Consider the following 19,625-nt stretch of genomic DNA (forward strand, 5'->3'; position numbering starts at 1 on the left):
TGTTGTATTCATAAAAGTTGTACCCCTTTGTCTTAGCTTCAAAATGGTATAAGGTCCACCCCAATCCGATAAACGTATCTCCAGTTGTAACCAAAATGCTATAAGATGTCAAATCTACTGTTTAGCTTTTTGTCTTCAAAACTGATTTCCGATTGTATTCTTACACTTGTGTTGTAATTGGATGATTTTGGAGTCTAATTGAAGAGCTATGTTAGTAACATTACTTGTGTGTGATTGTGGGGCTGAATTAAGAAAAATAATGAAGCCATAAATGGATGGAAAATAGGTAAACCCAAAGGGCGTGCTGCCCAAATTTTCACTTGAGGGCTAAGTAGAGATACTCGCGACTTGAGTAAGGATTTGAGGACGAATCTAACTCGAATTGTCTAGGTTATTTGAGTCCCCTTTTGTGGAGGTATATAAGTTAAAATTCGGCCGAAACTTGTACCCTTGAGAAAATGAAATTTACGACTAATAGAAATACGTTTTCCCCATTTCTTCAACTCAAATGGTATTTCAAAGTATAATTGCTTCAAAGTTTCACAGTTGGAAGAGCGAGCAAGAGTTTTACGAATATTCTCTAAATGAGTTTCAATTACTTGATTCTCGTTAAACGAAACATTTAAGTTTCAAACCTTAGTTAATTTTCAAAACTCTTAAACAATGTTTTCTCGCAGATTTGGACTCCAAACATGGAGTAATACCCGAACGTGACCCATAAAGGCACTACATCTTTTGGTGAGTGCTTCCAAATACCTGATTAAACTTGACCCTTGTGTTTAATACTTGTCTAATGTGATTACATGATATATGAGTGGATTGATAGGGCAAGAGTGTACTTTATCGCACATGCCCTAATGTGATTTATTCTTGTTCATCGATTTCAATTGAATTGATATACATGCATATGAATTGTATCTTGTCTGAAATTCCAGAAACCCTATGACTAGTTAATCTAGTCGAGCCGGAAAGGGCCTGTTCGATTAGATAACGAACCCTGAGTAGTTAGTGTTGTCGAGTGGAGTGTTATCTCCTCAACTAATCGGTATACTTGAGTATTACCACCAGTGTTTACCTTGGAGTTCGGACCCGGTAAGGGGTTTGGTTGGTGGACGGAGATTGGAGTTAAGTGGAGTACTACTGGACTAGTTACCTAATTTGAAAGTTGACGGAGTGTCAACTACTATATGATCAAGCTCTGGTGGAGCCAGTTACAAGAGCAACTGTATCCTTTTCCATGAAATGCTGAATATTTAATGCTTAGTCATCCGAAATGTTATTACTCATTTCTTGAATGATTAATGCATGCTACTTTATTATGATGAAATTTTCATTTGTACTTACTGGTCAACTTGTTATTTGGAACCTCACTGAGTTTTAGCTCACTCTATTAGTTTGTTTTCCTTATAGGGATACGAGCGACGCGTAAGACTTGTAAAGACTAGCGTAGTCTAGTAGTTTTTAATTTTGTAATTGTACGCACTCTAGCACCCGACTAGGGTTGATTGTACTTAAATTGTATACACTTTAAAGTATTTTGGGGTGTCGAAACCTTGTATCTGGGTTTGAACATCAATGTATATATTAAGTTTGAATTATTATGTTATTTATTATTCTATGGATGTAAGTTATTGTCTCGAGTTTTGAGTGAGTGAGTGAGTCCTGCCGAGAGTTAAGCAGGCAACTCGCTAAATCCTAGGGTACGCCTTAGGGGGAGGTGGGGTCGTCACACCCCCAGACAGATGGACAATCGGAATGAACCATTCAAACCTTTGAAGATATGTTACGGACTTGCATCTTAGATTTTGGGGGTAGTTGGGGCAACATATGACGTTAGTAGAGTTTGCATATAACAACAGTTACCATTCGTCAATTCAAATGGCATCATACGAAACTCTTTACAGGAGGAAGTACCGATCACCAATCTATTGGGATGAAGAGGATCCTAGATCCAACGACCATTCCATGGATGGAGGATGCGCAAGAAAAGGTTAAGTTGATATGTCAAAGATTTCAAACAGCTCAGAGCCGGCAAAAGAACTACGCGGACAACCGAAGGAAAGATTTGGAGTTCGAAATTAGAGATCGTGTCTTTCTTAAGATTACGCCATTATGAAGTGTCATGGAGGGAAAAGGAAAGAAACTTCAACCAAGATTCGTAGGACCCTTCAAAATTCTCCAAAGAATTGGAAAAGTGGCGTACCAACTCGAACTACCCTCAAGCTTGTCTAGGATTCACAGTGTATTCCACATCTCGATGCTCAAGAAATATCATCCTGATCCGACTCACATCTTACAACCAGAAGAAATTGAAATCGATGAGTCACTCACCTATGAAGAGAAACCAGTGCAGTTACTTCATCGGAAGGTTAAAGAACTGAGAAACAAGTAAATTCTATTAGTGAAGATTTTGTGGAGAAACCACAGAGTAGAAGATGCGACTTGGGAAGTGGAGGAAGAGATGCAAAAGAAATACGCTGAGCTGTTTGTTAATCAAGGTGAGAAATTTCGAGGACAAAATTTTTTTAAGGGGGAAAGAGTGTGAGGACCCGAAAATTTTCTTATTTTCTAGTCATTATTTTATTCCCTTACATACATTTTCCATATTTTTCTTTATTAGACTAAATTCCTAAATATTTTTATAAGTATAGTTTTTAAATCATTTTCCTAGTACAAGTTAATTTATGTGACATTAGTAGTACTTATGGGACGTGGGACCCACTAATTCGTAAAGTACAATAAATTTTGATGATTAGGTGGAGTTTTGCATAAAGGAATATTATTGTACAAAGTGCTAGGTGATAATTGGAGATTAACTAGATTAATTAGTATTGGGAGACAAGAGAATGAGATTAAACATTAAAGGCACCAAGTGTCGCGACATGATTTGAAGTTGGACCTTTGACCAAAGCTTTCTTACTTTCCTAAAACCAATTTGGACCAAAATTCTTCCCACTTTTCTCTTGTCTTGGCCGAACATTGAGGAGAAAAAAAAAAGAGAAAACTTCATCTTGTCTTTCAATTCCAAGCTCAAATCTTGAGTTCCAACCATTAAAATCTCAAATTACTTCATAAAAGCTCCTTGCTAGGAAGGATTAAAGAGGTTGGTAGAGTGGTTTTGGAAGGGAAAGCACTAAGCTACCAATTTTCTTGGGGTTTTAAGGTATCTTGCCAAGAACTTCCTCTCTACTTCAATTAATTGTTAATTAGTGGGTTAGAGTTGTGAGTTTTGTAGTTTTATGGAAAAATTTCATGGAGAAAGTGGTGACATGGTGAATTTTCTGCCCTTATTTGATGCTTAAGCATTTGCCATGGATTGATAGCTTTGTTATGTGTAATATTGAACTTATATGTGCAAGTTTCATTCACCTACGAAAAATTTCAGTTTGTGTAGTTAAATTTCAGCTTAGGGTTTTGAATTTAGGGCTTTATTATGGTTGGTTTTATAGTTCTTAATTGGCTAAAATTGAAGGGTATTGTGACCCTAATTAGGTGTGGTTTATAACTTATGTGTTGTGTGTGCAATTGTGGTTGATTTGAGTTGAGGTTGGTGTTTGATTGTAAGGCGAAAAAAGTAAGGAAATCTAAGTGAAATGCTGTCCAATTTTTAAGACCATGTGATTCCTTTGAGTTGGGATGATTGTGAGTAGAAATGAAAGGTTTTGGGGTTGTTTATACTGTTGGCACCAATTGTTCCTTATTTTCACTTCCAAGTTCTATTTGGCCTTGCATTAGTAGTTTATTGAATAGGTAAACGACTTGTAATCGAGTCTTAATTGTTTTCTTGGTTGTTCGTAGGACATGCCGGTGACTCAAGGCGTACCTCGGAAGGAAACGTTTAAAGTTAACTTTATTTGAACTGGTGAGTGCCACTCACATAATTGTTGCTTCCTGGCTTCATGTGTACTTGAAATCTGTGATTTGAATGACTGTAATCTCTGTTTGTTCTGGATGAGATGAGGGTGTATTTTATCATGCTCGTTCTTTATTGCTTATTTGACTATTTACTGTATCACTTGGAATCTCTTGGTTGTGCCTGAACTGGTGTCGTTTGGACGTGTATCCAACGACCTTACTGTTAAATCTGAGCTCAACCTGATTGGTAGTCAATTGAATCGAGCCAGCAAGGGCTTGGTCGAGGAAAATTGACAAGCCATGGGGACTATTTCTAGGAATCTTTGGGTATTGAAACTCTGGATTCCGGTATACTCGAGTATTACCACCTCTATTCTGTTTGGTGTTCAAGCCCGGTAAGAGGTATGTGTGGTGGACGGACTTGAGGTAAAGTGGGGTCTACAGTCATGTTTGTTCTTCAAGCGTTGATGGAGAGTCAACAAGTTGGGAATCAAGTATTGCAACAGAGGAAAAGGGCCCTTGAGATTCGTCTGTATCCTTTTACTCCCTGTTTACATGTGATGTTTATTACTCTTTGTTTGATGGCTATAGTCGGATTGAGTACAATTGTACCTTTGTGATTGTTGAATACGTGTTGCGATGGTACCTCATTGGGTGCAAGCTCACCCCGTTGCCTTTGTTTTCCTTACAGGGAACCATATTTTGGACTATGATGTTTTGAAGAATGAGTTGAGCTAATATAGATATTCTTTTGTATAGCTCCTCTGTAGTTGGAAAAACCCTAAATGTATCTTGATCCAATGTTCCCTTTTGATTTGTAAATTTACCAACGTGTGTGTATAAAAGTGTTTAATCATGTCTATGTGGTATATTTGATTGGAAATGTACATTCTCTATGGTTATATAAATTTAGTTGCACTTGATTGGGATCTGGCCGGATATCCGGCCAAGTCTTGGTCGGATTGTGACGTGGCAGCTACTATTCATTTTCATTTTTGTTTTCGTTCTTTGTTATTCGTGGTCATTGAAGCGTTTGATCGCAGTAGTATCATTCAGAACGGTTTGGCCTTTGTGTGTTTGGCTTAGTAGTCTTGGTGAGAGTTGAGCAGGCAGTTCGCTAACCCTTAGGGTACGCCCTAGGGGAAGGTGGGGCTATCACATTCTGACTAATTGATTGTAATTGAATAAGATATCTATTATTGATATCAATCAATCCTTAACAAATGGAGAATACTAATTAATTATTAACAAAATGTCAATCAATTAATTAGGATATCAATCACCAATCATTAGTTAATGAGAGATACTAATTAATTATTGACAAAATGTCAATCAATGAATTAGAATTTCAATCATTTTAGAATCAATCATGTGTGTCATAATTGCTTATAAAGGAGACAAGTCTTACATTCTCCCACTTGACCCATATGCCATAATTAGATAACCTTTAAGTGACTAGATGCTTAAATGGCCATAAATCTTTAGTGTCACTCAATAGACTGGATAGTTTTGAACAGTTGCTTAATTAGAATATGATAATACTTGAATCATGGCGGTTATGTTCTTATTGTGAACACTTCCTTCCATATATTATAATATATTATACATTTATACTTCCTAATCAAATGTTTTAAAATGACTTTATGAATAACTTCATACAAGTTACTCAGGATCCAACTTCATGGATCAAAAGATCACTTCTTTATATATATATATATATATATACATATATCAATTTTAATGCGCGCAAACATTAATAACAAATGTCTAGACACAAATGGTCAAGAAAACAAAAATAATCTAGCATGAGCTACTGAGTCCCATATGAGTTACATGATCCTAAAAGACTTTTGCCGACAATTATAGGATTTGCAATCATTAATTCAGTATTAATGTGCTCAATGATTACTTCTTGCTTTTTAACATGATCTGTGACCATTAAGAATTTGATGTCAATATGCTTGTTTCAACTTCCACTCTTGTTGTTCTTAGCAAAGAACACAATAGCAGAGTTGTTACAGAAGATCTTCAATGGCCTACTTATTGAATCTACCACTTTTAGGCTAGATATGAAGTTCTTCAACCATAAAGTCAGTGATGTAGTTTCATAGCATGCAACGAGTTCTGCTTCCATTGTGGATGATGCAAAAATTGTTTGTTTTGTACTTCTCCAAGATACTGCTCCCCCAGCAAGAAGGAAAATGTATCTTGAAGTAGATTTGCTTGACTCCATACATCCTGCAAAATCTGAATCAGAATATTCAATTACCTCTAAATAGTCAGACTGTCTGTATGTAAGTCTGTAGTCCTTGGTGTCTTGCAAATATCTCAAAACTCTTTTGGTAGCTTTCTAGTGATTCTTTTCAGGATTACTTTGATACCTGCCTAGCATTCCAACTGCAAAAGCAATATCATGTCTAGTGCAGACCTAAGCATACATAAGGCTTCCAACAAGCAAAGCATACGAAATGCTATCCATCTCTTTTCGTTCCAATTCATTTTTAGGACATTGATCCAAACTGAAATTTTCTCCTTTGACAATGGGAGCTACAATGGAAGAGCAATGCTTCAGTCCAAATCTTTCCAAAACCTTTTCAATGTAGACTTTTTGAGACAAACCAAGAACTTTTCTTGTTCTATCTCTAAGAATCTCTATGCCAATGGCATAAGAAGCTTCACCTGTATTCTTCATTTCAAAGTTTTATGCACGAAACTATTTAATTTCATGCAGCAAACCCATATCATTACTTGCAAGAAGAATATCATCTACATATAAGACTAAAACGATATATTTGCTCTCGCTTGTCTTAAGATATATGCACTGATCAATGATATTTTCTACAAAGCCAAATGAAGAGACAATGTTGTGAAACTTAATATACCATTGACGGGAGGCCTGTTTTAGTCCATATATAAATTTCTTTAACTTACAAACAAGCCTCAAGTTGACACATGTATACCTCTCCTTCAAGATCCCCATTAAGAAACGCCGTTTTCACATCCATTTGATATAGCTCCAGATCAAAGTGGGCTACTATTGCCATGATAATATGCAATGAATCCTTCTTTGAAATAGGAGAGAAGGTTTCATGGTAGTCAATGCCTTTCTTTTGAGTGAAACCTTTGGCTACAAGTCTAGCTTTATGTTGTTCAATATTACCCAATGAATCCTTTTTTATTTTGAAAACCTATTTGCAACCTACAATAGAGACTTTTTTGGGTAATTCAATGAGATCCCAGACTTTATTTTTAGCCATTGATTCCATTTCTTCTTTCATAGCATTATACCAAGATGTGGGGTTCTCTCCATTCATGGCTTGTGAAAATGAACTAGGGTCATCCTTAAAGTCGAACATCATAGTCAGACTCTTGGAGATATTTTTCATAATCACTAGAAATTGCTGGCCTTCTAATTCTTGTGGATCTTCTAACTCCCACTGTTCCATGGGGAGTTTGATTAGTAGGATCAACTATAGTTGATTGCTCTTGTTGTGGTTGCTCAGGTGGAGGTTGCTCAACTGGTTGTTCTTCAATATTTTGAATAACAACTAGATCATGTGAAAGTGACATAGGTGCATCCTTTATTTCTTCAAATTCCACCTTTTGAGAACCACTCCCACTGATTTCGTGCTCCTCAAGAAACTTAGCATTTCTAACTTCAATAATATTTGGAGCGTGCGAAGAATAGTAAAATCTAAACCCTTTGGAGGTAATAGCATAGCCTATGAAAGAGTCGCTAACTATATGTTCATCCAATTTCTTAATGCGCGGGTTATATATCCTCACTTCAACTAGGCAACCCCATACATGTAAATGTTTTAAACTAGGTTTCCATCCATTCTAAATTTCAAAAGGCATCTTAGGGACTACCTTGGATGTTACCCTATTTGAAATACACACAGCTATTTTTAAAGCTTCACTCCTTTAGGATAAAGATAAACTAGTGCTGCTAATCATGCTTCGAACCATATCCATGAGAGTTTGATTTCTCCTTTCAACTAGACCATTTTGTTGTGGTATGTCAAGCATTGTATATTGAGTAACAATATTTTCTTCTTAGAGAAACTTGGCAAATGGACCATATGCTTGTCCTTTATCTGTGTGCCTTCCATAATATTCGCCATCCCTATCTGATCTCACAATTTTGATTTTCTTTTCCTTCTGTTTCTCTACCTTTAGTTTGAAAATTTTAAAAGCATCAAGTGCTTCTGATTTATCAAACAAGAGATAAAGATACATAAATCTTGAATAATCATCTATAAATGAGATAAAATATCTCTGACCATTCAAGCAAGGGATAGGAGAAGTTCCACAGATATCCGTGTATATAATCTCAAGTAATTGAGAACTTCTTTTGGCACCTTTTGATGTGTTGTTAGTCTACTTACCCTCTATGGGGTCTACTCAAGTACCAAAGTTAGTGAAATATAAAGTCTCTAGGGCTCCATCATTCACTAACCTTTTGATTCTATCAATGGAAATATGTCCCAATCTCCTATGCCAAAGTTTTAGAGAGTTCTCATTGATAATATTGCATTTAGTACCAGTACCATGCATAGTTAAAAGGCTATATTCATATGTGGGGTCTAACCCACATTTAAATAACATTCCTATATATATGTGTATATAACAAAACAACAAAAAAAATACATACAAAATATTTTTATGGTGGTTTTAAAAAAAAATTTGATCAGTTTATAACGAGCTCTACAACACCTATCTGACAAACTATATAAAATGAGATTGTATTTAAAATTAAAATAAGTTCATGAGAGCATTTTTAGTTGTCCAAATTATCCAAAGGTAAAAACTAAATACTATAAAAGGTTTAAATATTAAACACAAGTCAAGAAAAATTAAGAAAAACTTTAAAAAGTAGAAAAGGAAAATAATTGTGTTAGAAAATAGAAAAAATTGAAAAACCCATTTTTCTATTTTTTATAATAATGTATGAAAAAGTGAGAAAAAGGGAACATACCAAAGATATCACCTAATAAAAAAGTATAGAATATACAAGTGAATAATTAGGGTTGCATAGTTTCTTTAGAGCTTAGTAATAAAGGCCATGGTATTAACTTCTCTATCCCAACCAAAAATAAAAGACTTAAAAGAAAACTAATTAATTAACATGAATAGAAAAAATAAAGCAAATGTAACAATATGTACTTTATTTTTATAATTAAAAAAGCGACATAATTGGTTTTGGACTCTTCTTTTATACCTATTTGGTCTATATCCAGGCTTGAATGTATGAAAATTAAATAGATATAATCCATGTTATGGTTCCTGTTTAAGTTCTACACACTGTCATGTATAAAGAATGGAAGATAACCAAGTCAAATTGAGATTGTACTTTTGAGAACTTTGGTAACCAATATCAGCTCAAAAGAACCAAAATTAAAAGATTAATAAAAAAATATCTTAATTTTAGGGGTAGTGTTTGCTTAGAGGCAAATATAACAGCAAAATCTTATGATAAATAATCATGATTAAAGGAAAATATAAGATTGTATTTGTAGTTTGTTCATATATATTTTTGATAATAATATCATATTAGATCTGAATTTCATGATTCCCTTATAGTTATTATTGTGACGGTCCCACCTCCTCCTAGAGCATATCTTAGAAGTTAGTGGACCGCCTGCGTACCTCCCACCAGAACTCATTCACTTACATTAACTTCAGAGATAATATTGTGGTATACTAAAACCACATGCACGTTCAAATTTTTTACAATGCCAAGTTCAATATAATAGCCTCGACCATAATATGATATTAAAGGATTTACAATTACAAAAGTCTTCACATTAACTCCCTAAGATCCCTCGTTCATTCCTGACCACCAACTCCTGTAATGAAAATAAAACTAAAGGGTTGAGTTAAAGGTCAGTGAGGTTTGCCGAACAAGTAACATTCAATAAACACTTAACCAGTAAAATTAAGCAAGTAATGCACATTTCACTGTATAGTCACTTTCAAAAGGATACAACAACCAATTAGCAGTATAAAACATTCACCAAACTTAACAATACAGGATATCAAATTTAATAAAAGTAATCAATCACCTTAAAGGATACAGTACTGATACGGACTTTAGAGGTGGCTCCCGTCCGCTCCAAATGTAGCACTTAGTTCCGATCAGTAATTCAATGTCATTTCAATATCATTATACACTCATTTCAATGTCATTGTACATTCATTTCAATATCATTGCACACTTCGCTAATTCACCTTCTTATGTCCTCCAAAACAATAAACAATCCCCTACATTCAGTAATCAGTTCAATAAATTACTCTCGAGCCTTGGGTTTGTTTCTTGGCTCATAGCTATTTATAACTCTAAAGTAAATATACAATTTGTAAATGTTCATTTACCATTTATTATCCTATTATTTGAACTATTAAAATCAAGTTTGACTTCAAAATACAAAATATAATATATTCAATATTTATTCTACATTTCATTTCGAGACTTTTTGACTTTATCATTTTAACCAAGAAATATACGTATTTTCCAAGTGTATAATTTATAAAATATTTAAATTATAATTAAACCATTTTCCACTCAAGATTCTAAGATTAAAGCTTAGGAACACTCCATTGGTTCCCTTTTAACTAATTAACTTTAAGCCATTTGTAATTTAGATTTTATTTCTCTACACTAGTCCTTCAAGTTCTAAAATCTTTCAAGTTCTAAAATCTTTAAAATGCTTGTGAGGACAAGATTAGGTGATTTGAAACCATGTTATGTATATAGCTATAACGAGTTACCTTAGAGTTTCCAAAAATATCATAAAAAGCTTAACTAACCCCCATTTCAACCAACAAACCGAAATTCCAGCTGTATACTTCAAGTTTTCAATAAAACTTTACTCTTTTACTTGCTTACAGTTTTAAGTATTTCAATGTACTCTCGGTCTAGCATAGATCAAGGCAAGCAGCATCTATTTCCAGCAATCCATTCCATCAAACGTTAGTTTCTCCAACAATACAATAGTTTGGATCTCAGCTTTTCTTTACTAGTTTTGGCTAGAATTTCCTAAGGTTTTACCAACCTTTCAGATGTTAAAAGTCAATAGAGTGCACATAAGAACAGTGACAGGATATTGTCCAACGTCTCATTCAAGATGGTAGCCAATTATCATGAAATTTTCCAAATATCACATGGGAGTTTCAGCCCCTCTCTCGGCCGTTAAACAAATTTCCAGCAACCTTACTTCAAAGTTTTTGGTAAAGTTTCTAACTTTTACTTGCCTAGATCACCAAACACACAATACACATTCTGTCCAACATGAATTAAGGTACATGACTCATAATTTCAACAGGTTGTTCGACCAAATTCCCCTACAAAAACTGCCATCAGCTATCGTGGCCTTCAAGTAGCTTCCTAGCAATATATCAGTCCAACGTTTGCCGTTTCTCTCAAGTTCCTCCTTCCAATTTTATATCCCAACTAGGCAGGTTAATTACATTTATTAAGCTACAAAGTAGCCCTGTACAGAACGTGGAAAATTTTGGAGCTAACTTAGAGGAAAAGACTGATCAACTCTTCCCTTCTTCTCTTGGCCATGAGGTAATTCAGCAGCACATTTCATAGTTTTCCTCCCTATTTGCCTTAGTTCAACTCTACTCATGGAACTAGTCATAGTTACTAAACCACAGAGTAACCTTAGTTCTACCTGTGGAAGTTCACAGAATCAGACATTAGAAGACAAGCTGCTCCAAAAGCTGATTTCCTTCCCTTTAGTATCATAGCAGATTGCATCAGCTTTCTTTTACCAAATTCAGCTAGACTTTTCTTAAGGTTGCTAATTTCAAAGGCACCTATCTGTTAAATCAAGGGATTAACATATTTTCTATGTGTTCATTAATAAAAGTTCCAGAATCAGCAACAAGAAGTTGCATAGCCTGCTTCATTCCCTCGGCCAACCTACCTGCAGTCAATTAAATTCATTCTTCCCTTCAATGTTCACTTTAGTTTCCACTCATTTCTGTCTTGCTTGACGAAGTTAAGATGTTTTATAACATATCACAGCTTGATACAAAAGTTTAAAAGCCAAATTTGCAGAAGACAGCTAATGTTTCTTAGCTCCATTTCTCTCGTGTGAAGCTAACAGATTTTCATCAGGTTTCTTTCAATAAATTCAGCTTAAAGTTCCAACTTTTACAAGTTTCTACAGCTAAATTTCACTTTATGCCAGAAACAGGCATTTTCATACATTTTCCACGACACTCTTCCATTTTCCTTTGATAACAACCTGCAATTTCAGTCGATCATCACTCAATTCTCACAGGTTCAGTCAGTGAACCTTCAGATTTCAAACCAGAATTTTTCCTCAGTCGAAGCTCAATTTCCTCTGCTAATACTCGGCTTACAATTCGAATATACACTTATTTATACTCAATAAGTAGAGATTAGTCACAAAAATTTTCCTTTTGCCTTTTAGTGTTAGGAATTGCAAACAGGATTAGATTTTCTTTCCAGCTTGTTCCCTCACGTCTGCACCAGCTATCTCTCCTGTCTCTCTGCCTTTGTTTGCTTTATTTTGGTTAGCTGATGGTGAAGCTTGCAAAATTCTTTTTCCTCACACTCAGTCTCACACACTCGATTCTATTTTAGAAAGAAAACAAGAAAGGAAGAAAGGAATGAACTGTCTAGTTCGTTGCTCTCTACTGCAGTCAGTGAATTGGTACACCCAACGAATTTTTCTTCTTATACTCACTTAGCTCTCTGCTTAGAAGACTTAAGGATCAGAAGGAAGTTATGCTGCTCGGTGGTCAATGTTACCAGTCGGTGGTATACTCTTCTACGCTGCTCCTACTCAAGCCAAACTCCACATGTTTCTTTCTCTCGGTTTCTGCTCAAAAATTTTGATGGCTTATTTTTGTTGGCTGCATGTAGTTCGACCGAGCTCAAGGTTGGTTTGGTAAGGAGGAAACTGAAGTTTTGTTATCAGCCACCGCCCAAATTTTTAGCAAAATAGTTTTCTCCTTTTCCTCTAGGTCACTACCTAACTTAGCAAATGTTAACCACGGGCCAAATGTACCGGTAGAAACTCTCATTTTTCTTTCGGTTTCATTCCTGAAGGCGATCCTCTTAGTTGCATGGTTAATTGCTCAAGCTTTAGCGTGAAAATGGTCTTTTAACTTTGGTTTATTTACTAGTTATTTTATCATCTTCAAATATTGCCCCAAACTTTTGTATATTCCAATTTGCATACCCCTATAAAAAAAAATTTTTACACCATTCTAGGATATTTCCTTATTTTCAATTTTATAGAAATTCAATTAGACATTTAATTTAACCAACTATTTGTTATATATAATATTTCTAAGAACAAAGTAAATAAAATGAAATAAATTCAAGGCTTACACATATTTTTCTCGAGTTCTCACAATTATTGCATGATTTTAACAAAAAAAAAAAAGACTATTTGAGTTGAAAGTTTAACATATAATCGATAAACCACTTTCCTTTGTGTAGTCTTCAACAAAAGAGATAAAATGTCATAACAAAAGAATTCTGAAAAAAGTTACATGTCATCTTGTAATATCATACGTGTCATCTTATAATATAACAAACACACAAAATGCTTAATTTGATTATGCAAGCTATATGATATCAAAATGCATGTAGTTGTTTAAATTAAGTAGCAAAATCCTCAATGCATAGAGCAAGACTGGGAATTGAGAAGCAATGGAGCCATGTTCTTAGGAGAATGATAGATTTTGCTAGGAAACATCAAGAAATAGAAAAATTTTCTATTTGTTATGATTTTTTATCTAAGATCAAATGTGGTGTTCAAATAATGATAAGTGAAGAAGTTCCCTTAATTTAGTTTCAAATCATTTAATTATTAACAATTTCCTTAATATGGTGTTCAAATCATTAAATTGTTCACGGGTATTTTCAGTAAAATCAACCAATTCCAAATATATTTCCTTAGTTTCGTATTATAGTTATCAGATTGTCATGCTTACTTTTGGTAAGATTAATAAAAAGAATAAAGGAATTGAGAGAGGTTTCGTCAATATGAGTTCATAAAATTTAATTGTTGATTCTAATTTTGGTAACGTTAGTAAGAAATAAAATTTTAGATTGTTAATTATAGGCAAATAACATTTCTTTCCTATTTTTTATAAGCCACATTTGGAAGTGTATAGTTTTAGAGACTAAACTTAACGAATAAAAGCACATAATTAGATTCAATCCAAATAAAAAAGGCATTAATGATATTTTGATCATTTAAAATAAATTAAAAAATTAAGAAAAAAAGAATGGAGAGTTGAAAGCTCATTGGGATGCTCAGGCTAAAAAGTTGTTTTCAAATATATAATATATAAATAGATGACTCCTTTTTTGTTTTAAATGTACACACAACTAATACATTGACCTCAAATTTTTGTCCTTCCAATTTCTTCTCCCCACACGTGTCAAAATTTTAATTATTATCTATTTTAATTTCATTACTTTTTTTAGACTGAATTACTTTTAAAGGGGGTTGGCACATTTTTCATTCCTCATCAGGGGCATTGCAAATGCCAATAACCATTTGGTCTATTGATCACTATCAAAATTTTAAGATTTGGTTGTGGGTGGGAGGTTAAGAGTTCAAATGTTGCCTTTCACTGATGTTTGTCGATTAAGTTTCCATTTTCCTAAAATAGGATAGATTAGATAATAAAAATATTATTTTTATGATAAAAAAAAGGGACATTGCAAATACCATTTACCTATGGGTACAATCCTGCAATTATCCCTTCTTTTACTTTCCTAAGCAGTCACCAGCATACGGGATTCGTTGGTATTTCCTTGTATCCGGACACGTTCCATTTTGTTTCAGGTCCACGCGCGTTGGGCATCCCTCTCTGATTTAACGGCCACGTGACCAGCACATAGGACTACAACACGTGTTATTTCTGGCAGGTGTACCTACGGCATGAACGTTCAACGTCTTCCTAGCGTAATGGAATCTTCAATGTTCCATCGCTATTGCGCGCTATTCGTGTTAGCTTGGTAGGACCGCAAATTTATGGGATCCAGGACGTAGACCAACTTGCAGTAAATAAGTATTAGTTAAGGCACTAAAATAACTACAAACAACAAATATTTTCACTTATTAAAACGAGAATAATTTCCTAAACCTTCTCTAGAAGTTTGTTATAATATCGCTTAGTATCCTTAAATTTTGAAAAGAATCACCTATCTATCTTATTTTCCAACTTTTTGTAGCTTTATCAACTTATTTTGATAAATATGATTTAAAAACTCATTTTGGGAGAGATATGATAGTTTCATTCTAAAATTGATCTTTTCTTGTAAACCTTTAGTTTTCATAACAAACCAAGTTAATTTGTTAACTTTCCTGAAGAATTACTAATAATGAGTTTACCTTTTACAGTTTTCAATCTCATCACCTCGGACAGAAAATGTAAAAAAAATACAAATTATAAATAATTTCGGAAACTCATAAAAGTAACCCTAAATTTTTTGATAATGAAGGATTTTGTACATTGAAAAGACCTTATAGGTGATTTTAAATATATTTTAATAATTTTGTCTTTCTCTTGTTTTTAAGCCATCAATTTGGACACAAAGGTTAGAACATTGAAAACCTTTATAAACAATTTATAAAATCCTTAAATTCATGCAAAAATACATTGCAATAAAGAAATTAAGTTGTTCATTTTTTAAAATACCTCAAATGAGTTTGTCAACATAATTTTGAATATTTTGCCTTTTTCTAACACTCAAGGCATCAATATATACAAAAAATTATGAAACTTCAAAAAATTTAAAAATTTTATAAAAGTCCTCAAATTAATTGAAAACAACTTATAATAAATGAAATAATTTTTTCACCTTGAAACACCTTAAACATACTTTTAAAGTCTAATTTTTTGTACTTTAGAGAAATGTACCGGTATATTTTATCCTATAAGAATTACCCATTTACATTATTTTTTTATTTTCAGAGTTTTAGTAACATACTTTTAATTTTGGAAAAGTAGTAGGAAACAAAAGGGCGAATTTGGCATGAAAACATATTCTCTCACCAAAAATGATTTTGTTAATAATATAGTTTGAAATGGATTGACAAAATTACAAAAAGTCAAAAATAAGGGAAGGAGGTGATATTTTTTAAAGTTCAAAAGTATTAAGTGATATTATCACAAACCTCAAAGAAGGTTTTTGAAATTATCCCTATTAAAATTTATGTCCACGATTTGATCCAAACGATCAAATTTCAAATTAATTCATCTTCTACCGTGAATTGTTGTCTGCAATCACCACTGTTATTACAAAGAATCTGAATCTATATTTACGAGAGTATAAATCCATAAATTTGTCACTATTTCAATAGCGGTTCTTTTATTTTGTGTCATAAGCAAAATGAATACCAAGCAGAAGTAACTATTACCTATTTGTAAACTCTACAAAATTTTATAGTGAGTTTACTTTCCCTTTTTACTGTGCACTTACTCAGTGTTCTTATTAGGGTAATATATAGAGAAGGCTTTTCAATAGTTAAAAAATTCTAAAAGTCTAATTTTTGAAAGTTCTTATATTATGTATTTAGGAGACATGATAACAGCCATACGGAGTCAATAAAAGATTTACGTTTATACTTAATTTTTTTTTGAAGGAAAAAGTTTATACTTAATTCACCAACGAATAATAATGGCCTCATCCCTCCCGTTGTATGCTTATCCAAAATAGAAAAAACATTTTTCATATGCTGATAAGCTAAGTAGCTTTTGTTTTCTCTCCGGACGTGATGTGGCCGCATTGATGCGACGTAGCAACCCTTATCCTCATTGACAAGGTTACTTATTTAGCCTTTATTGCTTTACTAGATAAGCACGTCCAATCGGCAATTGGTTTGTCCAACTTGTAACAAATATTTTTTTGAACCAAGTGCTTTATAAATATGGTCTCTCTATCTCTCAAAATTATAATAATCGAATGATTATGTTACCCACAACCACAAGTCATATGTCCGAACCATACGGTGTTCCTAAAACAATTTCCATGGACATTGGATAATTATCATTTCGTCCCTATATCAGAGAAAAATACAATGATAGTAGTTATTGCAGCAATGAGAAGGGAAATACATTTTAAAAAAATGGTTTTTGTCATATATCTCTAACGGAAAGGATTAGAGAGTTAAAGGACAAGTTCATGATTCTTTTAACAATTTTGAAAAACAGAAAGTTTCACTTAAGGCATTGAAGAAAGATTCTTTTTAGCTTTGTATGGATTTTGAGTATTCTAATGAATAATTTTTGGTTATTCGGTCAAATATATTGACCGTTTTACAATAACTCAATCTTATATAAATAGTCAATTTCCTGAGGATACAATATAGGATTCACGTTTTGATAGTTTATTCTATACCTTGCTGTCTTTTCCAATAAAAGGTAATTATTTATGTGCATTTACTTTTGCATGGGCTAAATAGTAATTTACAAAAACATGGGAACTCATAAAGGTAGGTTACAGTACATCGAATACAAAGATGTGGTCATACCACTTGTAGTTCAAGTAGGCCTGTCAACGGGTCGGGTCGGATCCGCGGCCGAAATGCATATATTCTGACCCGAACCCGTTATACTGGATTAGTTTCGGATTCGGCCCGAATACGCGATGGATCTTCTAATCTTTCACCGGACCCGCACTCGACAGGTCCCGAATCCGGGCCAGGTCTACCCGGCAAAAAACCCGTTAAAAACCTGTTCAAGTAACGCCCGGAAAATGCAGTCTAATTTTTATCCCATTCTTCTCTTATATTCATAGTTCACCATAAATGAATTATAACATAACTATAACATAATGAACTAACACCAGTCTTCAAGAAGCATTCATGATGAAGGTTCCAATATGCAATCCAATTAATAGTCTCACCACTATCGAGGGGACCATCACCAAACACAACGAGATCTCTTCAAACATCTCCATAGAAGACCCACCCATTCTACTACGTTGCAATGGGGCCAAGACTTCATCCCTGCAGGAGATCTCTTCAAATCACCAAAAAAAAAAAAAAATAGGAGCTCAAACAAAACAACATCATTGATTTGTATTGTATTATACCTTTGGATCCAAATTTTTCTTGACGATAACCCATACTTCTCCAGTTCTGCTCCGGGACTCCCGCAACCCATACTTTGTATATATATATTCCTCAAACAATAATCTTGTCTCTGATCATTCCACTATCGAGCTAGGCTTGCTTCTTTGGAGCTGGCCAGGCCCAGCGATTTTCTTTGGAGCTGGGAATGAAGAGCAAACTAGAAGCTTTGCCGGTCCAGGTCAGGTGTCTGGTGAGTGGTGACTGGCGGAGGCGCGACTTAGCCACTCAGGAGTCGGGAGGCAGAGGAGAAAAAGGGTAGCTGGGGCTGGATAAGGAGCAAAAGAGAAGAGAGTGCAGCGGCGGTGGGTATTAGACTATTAGGATTGAACAAAATTGGGAATGAAAGTAAGTAGTGGTATGAATAATTATGACAGATAAAGATAGGTATATATTTTTTAATTATTAATTAATTAAAAAACGGGTTTGGGTCCTATACGGGTCGAAACGGCATATTCCGTATCCGACCCGCAAATTCATTAGACAAAATGGGTCCGGGTCGAGGAACTATATGCCTATCCGTGCCTGGCAAATATTAGAGGGTCCGGGTCCAGACCCGGACCGTTGACAGCCCTAATTTCAAGCATAGACCCATTAGGTACACGCACACGTTACGGAAACTAGCAAAGATTCGCATTTCAAAATGAACTGCCACTAAATGGATTAACCTTATTCGCATCACATTAGTAATCAAACACACCGATCATAAATGTCTTTTCTCTCACCTTCGTCTCGCATTTCGATACGATTCCACATTTCATTTGCCAGTTCATCCCTCATTTCATGCCATTCATTGACCTCTTCTTGTGAGTCAGATAGGGGTTAAATTTCTGGTATTGATGGGACCCCACCTTCTCCCTGGATATCCATTTCTTGATTATAATCATTGAATATGTCATCATCTGGCAATTGGTCTCGTATGAAATTGGGTAGAGTACAGTAAGATATAACCACATTTATTTGAGTACTCATATAAAAATTAGGTACAGGATCGTGTAGAATGGTGAATCTCCTTTTAAGCACCCCAATGCATCTCTAAATTACGTTTCTAAGTGATGAATGATGAGCATTGAAAAGTTGCTGTGTGGAGGAAAACCTACGTCGACCCTGTGCAGGTTTTCGAGGTGTTCCTCGATAAGGTGCAAGAAATCCAGGGATATTTCTGTATGCTGAGTCCACCAGTTAGTATTTCCCTACAAACACATTAATTGCAGCAAAAAATTTAGGGATAATTTCACAAACCTCCCCTGAGGTTCCTCACAATTATAAAGAACTCCCATCAGGTTTTAAAAATTACATATACCTCTCGTACTTTTACTGTTTAATAACAATGTAGGTCCAAGAGCTTAGATTTTCTTTCAAAATTCCTAAATTGCCCATTTGTACAAAACTAAGAAAGAAAAATATAGTATACTCAATCATTTTCTTCCACACTTTGCATAAATCAACAAGTCAAATCCCTAAAAACCATTCAAACATAAGTTCCAAAATCAAGTAGCCATCCAAAAGATTCCAAATTGCATACATAGTATCAATACTTGTCACAATAAAAAAACAAACACGCAAAACCCCATTGACAACCAATTTTATACCCCCCAAATTAAATATCAATACTCAATTATAAGCTAATTTAAC

The 19,625-nt window shown here is 34.3% G+C and overlaps 1 long non-coding RNA gene across 1 annotated transcript; it reads right to left on the minus strand.

The window, feature by feature from the left end:
• Positions 1-17,266: 17,266 nt before the first annotated feature.
• Positions 17,267-18,340, minus strand: LOC140037677 (uncharacterized). The gene is made up of 2 exons (XR_011841653.1): positions 17,954-18,340; positions 17,267-17,867 (listed from the first exon to the last, which is right to left on the minus strand). It is a non-coding gene; the product is annotated as an uncharacterized lncRNA (long non-coding RNA).
• Positions 18,341-19,625: the final 1,285 nt, after the last annotated feature.

This window comes from Coffea arabica, chromosome 3c (genome assembly GCF_036785885.1).
Source record: "Coffea arabica cultivar ET-39 chromosome 3c, Coffea Arabica ET-39 HiFi, whole genome shotgun sequence".
In the NCBI taxonomy this organism is placed as follows: Eukaryota; Viridiplantae; Streptophyta; class Magnoliopsida; order Gentianales; family Rubiaceae; genus Coffea; species Coffea arabica.